Here is a 4,468-nt window from a genome sequence, read left to right on the forward strand (position 1 = left end):
GGATCAGCCTGGGCAACAGAGTGAGACCCTGTCTCAGAAAAAAAACAAAAGAAAAGACTTTTATTCAGATATGCATACAGGAGTTCAAAGAAAAAAAAAACGTGACTCCAGGAGGCTTTTATTTGGCATTTATACAACTTTTTTTTTTTTTTCTTGAATCTCTGAATCTACTTTATGTATACCATTTAATAGGGGAAAAGGAGGGAGAAGAAGGCTTCTATGGGAAGAACAAATAGGTTTCTGGGGAACAAATGGGAGATAATGTTTGTTTTTGCAGGTGCAAGTGGTCTTTGTCTTTTTTTTCTGGCCACTAAACTCCTCTAGGGAGGAGATTTACGGCAGCTTCACTCCCAGAAATTTCTGCTGTTAGTTACATAAGGGAAACTTTGAAAAGGCGTCTTTCTGCATCTGTTGGCTCTCAAATGTCTTCAGTTCCAAGTAATACTCATGCCAATTCTGGGGGTCTGGATGGTCCCCACATAATATATGTGTTTTCTTGTCTCTTAGTGAAGTTTGTAGGAGGCATCTAACTGTAGCCTCCAAAATTTGGCCCACAGGTACTACTGTCCTCATCAAAGACGAGGAAACAAATTCAGAGAAGTATTAATACAATTGCTGCGAGTTATCTGCTTGGCCAGCTAGCATCAGAGCTCAGTTCTTCATTTAACCCAAAGCACAGGCTCTTAACCTCTTAAAACTGGCGCATCCCCTCTGAACCTCCATTTCCTCCCTGTAAAATAATAACGTCGGCTGGGCGCAGTGGCTCACACCTGTAATCCCAGCACTTTGGGAGGCTGAGATGGAGGGATCACGAAGTCAGGAGTTTGAGACCAGCCTGGCCAACATGGTGAAAACACATCTCTACTAAAAATATAAAACTTAGCCGGGTGTGGTGGTGTCTGTAATCCCAGCTACTCAGGAGACTAAGGCAGGAGAATTGCTTTAACCTGGGAGGCGGAGGTTGTGGCGAGCCAAGATCGCTCCATTGCACTCCAGCCTCGGTGACAGAGAGGGACTCTGTCCCCCCCCCAAAAAAAACAACAAAAAGAGAATAACGTTACATTCAGTTGAACCAAAATGAAGTAAATATTAGTATTTGTACTTCAAAAAAGGTCCAGCTTGGCTGGGAGCAGTGGCTCACGTCTGTAATCCCAACACTTTGGGAGGCCGAGGCTGGTGGATCATTTAAGGTCAGGAGTTCAAGACCAGCGTGGCCAACATGGGGAAACCGGTCTCTACTAAAAATACAAAAATTAGCCAGGCAGTAGTGGCGCATGCCTCTAATCCCAGCTATTCGGGAGGCTGAGGAAGGAGAATTGCTTGAGCCTGGGAGGTGAAAGTTGTGGTGAGCTGAGACTGCACTACTGCACACCAGTCTGGGACACAGAGTAAGACCCTGTCTCAAAACAAAACAAACCAAAAACCAAAAAGGTCCAGCTTGGGCAACATAGTGAAACTTCCTCGCTACAAAAATTTTTTTTTTTTTTTTTTTTTTTGAGACAGAGTCTCGCTCTGTCCCCAGGCCAGATCTCAGCTCACTGCAAACTCCGCCTCCCGGGTTTACGCCATTCTCCTGCCTCAGCCTCCCGAGTAGCTGGGACTACAGGCGCCCGCCACCTCGCCCGGCTAGTTTTTTGTATTTTTTTAGTAGAGACGGGGTTTCACCGTGTTGGCCAGGATGGTCTCAATCTCCTGACCTCGTGATCCGCCCGTCTTGGCCTCCCAAAGTGCTGGGATTACAGGCTTGAGCCACTGTGCCCGGCAAAAATTTTTTAAAAAATTAGCAGGGCACCAGGCACAGTGGCTCACACCTGTAATCCCAGCACTTTGGGAGGCTGAGGCAGGCGGATCACTTGTGGTCAGGAGTTCGGGACCAGCCTGGCCAACATAGTGAAACCGCGTCTCTACTAAAAAACAACAATTAGCTGGGCATGGTGGTGGTCACCTGCAATCCCAGCACTCGGGAGGCTGAGGCGTGAGAACTGCCTGAATCCGCGAGGTTGCAGTGAACCAAGATGGCGTCACTGTACTCCAGCCTGGGTGACAGAGTAAGACTCCTCAAAAAAAAAAAAAAAAAAAAAAAAAAATTTGCTGGGCATGTTGGTGCGGGCCTGTGGTCCCAGGTACTCAGATTGAGGTGGGAGGAATGCTTAAGCCTGGGAGGTTGAGGCTACAATAAGCCAAGATAACGCCACTGTACTCCAACCTCTGTGACAGAGCCAGACCCTGTCTCAAAAAAATTTTAAAAAGGGCAAATTTTGGCAATTTGATATTGTTCAACCTAGTATAAGGTGGTTGTAATAACTAAATGAGATAAAATGGTGTTAAATTGGAAGCATTATAGTATTTCTGTTAACAACATAGGGCTCCAGAACCAGCTTCCTTGAGTTTAAATCCAGACTCCACCACTTTCTAGCTATTTAGTCATGGGCAAGTTACTTGACCCATCTGTGCCTCAGCTTCATCCATGACATGGAGATACAGGATAAATAGCCCCTTCGTGCAATTCTGAAATCCAAAAAGCTCTGCAAAGCTTTATGGGGATAAATTCATTTGATAGCACATTTTGACCTGAGGCTATTTATGGTCTATATTCTGTATTTTCTACTTAGTATGAATAAGCATGTAAGTTTTACTGCATGTCTGATTTCAGGGTATTCCCCCAGACTCTCTGGGGGTGTTACATATGCGGGTGGGGGAAAGAGACCAACTCTCAAATATTACCTGAAACAGTTGGTTTCACTGTGCTTGCTTGGGTAGCACATATACCAAAATTGGAATGACCCCTGCACAGGGATGAAACGCAAATTCGTGAAGCACACCGTATTTTTCTTAGCACACATCATCTTTGGCAATTTTTTTTTTTTTTTTTTTGAGACAGAGTCTCGCTCTGTCGCCCAGGTTGGAGTGCAGGGGCCTGAGATCTTGGCTCACTGCAAGCTCCGCCTCCTGCATTCACACCATTCTCCTGCCTCAGCCTGGCACATGCCAGGCTGAGGACTACAGGTGTGTGCCACCATGCCCAGCTAATTGTTTGTATTTTTAGTAGAGGTTGGGTTTCACCGTGTTAGCCAGGATGGTCTCGATCTCCTGACCTCGTGATTCGCCCGTCTCGGCCTCCCAAAGTGCTGAGTGCTGGGATTACAGGTGTGAGCCACTGCGTCCGGCTCGGTTTTTTTTTTTTTTTTTTTTTATGTTGATTTTATTTCTTGCCTAGCAAAGGAGAACCTTCTGGCAAAACAGTCTCCACGAACAAGGCAAAGAACTAATCTTGCATAGGTTTTTACCAATGCACAGCTGTTGGTTAGGACTGGTTTCCCGCAATCTGGATTTCATATTTATTTACAGCTTGGGATAAGAGGACAAACAATTGTCTGTCTTCCACTTTCTTTCTTGAATTTGAATATAAACTTTTTATTCTCAGTCTCTTAGCTTGCTTTCTTTTCTTTTTTTTTCTTTCTTGAGACGGAGTTTCACTCTTGTCGCCCAGGCTGGAGTGCAGTGGCGCGATCTCGGCTCACTGCAACCGCCGCCTCCTAGGTTCAAGTTATTCTCCTGCCTCAGCCTCCCGAGTAGCTGGGATTACAGGCGCCCGCCGCCACGCCCGGCTAATTTTTGTATTTTTAGTAGAGATGGGGTTTCACCATGTTGACTAGGCTGGTCTTCAACGCCTGACCTCAGGAGATCCGCCTGCCTCGGCATCTCAAAGTGTTGGGATTACAGGCGTGAGCCACTGCGCCCGGCCTCATAGTCTCTTAGCTTTCTAAAATTTGAAAAATCCTGTAAAGACACACCTGGGTCAAAGAGCTCAGATAACGGACTGTGGCCCTTAAGTACCTATCTCACAGGTTATTCAAAGGATCGATTTAGTTACCAGATGTAAAATATTGGGATCAGTGCCTGGCAAAGGAGAGCTTTGTACAGCTGCAGGTTTTTACCATACACAAGAGCATCGCTAACGAATGCTATTACAATATTCATTTAGCATTTACCAAGTGCCTACTCTGTACGAATCTTGAGAATACAACGTGAAGGTGAACTGCTGACTAAACTTTAGTCCCTATCGCTCCGGCTCCTTGCGAAAGTGCTCTAACGGCAGGTCACGCGTGCGCCAGACGCGTTTCTCCCCCAGAGCCCCTTTCCGTGGCCCTTCGGGTCCCCTCGACTACCCGCGCCCAGGCGGTGCGCGCCCCCGCTGTTCCTGCTTCCGCTCCAGAGAAGGAGGGCTTTCCGAGCCCGCTAGCCCCGCAGCCGCAACCAACCTCGGGTCGGAGTGTTCCGGCCCGGCCAACCCCGCAGGGTAAGGGAAGAGACGCTCAGCAGTTCCCCGCGCTGGGCCCCGGCGTCGGCGGCTGTACTGCCCCCTCCCAGCCAGCGTGCCAGCCCCGCCCCTTCCCACGTCGCCGCGCGCCCGGGGGCGGGGCCTGGCGCTCACCGCCCGCACACGGCGAGGCGCCTGTTGATTGGC

The 4,468-nt window shown here is 48.1% G+C and overlaps 1 pseudogene; it reads left to right on the forward strand.

The window, feature by feature from the left end:
- Window positions 1-2,744: 2,744 nt before the first annotated feature.
- On the forward strand, window positions 2,745-2,831 carry LOC111550465 (annotated as a pseudogene).
- The last annotated feature ends 1,637 nt before the right edge of the window (window positions 2,832-4,468 follow it).

This window comes from Piliocolobus tephrosceles, chromosome 15, assembly GCF_002776525.5.
Source record: "Piliocolobus tephrosceles isolate RC106 chromosome 15, ASM277652v3, whole genome shotgun sequence".
NCBI lineage: Eukaryota > Metazoa > Chordata > Mammalia > Primates > Cercopithecidae > Piliocolobus > Piliocolobus tephrosceles.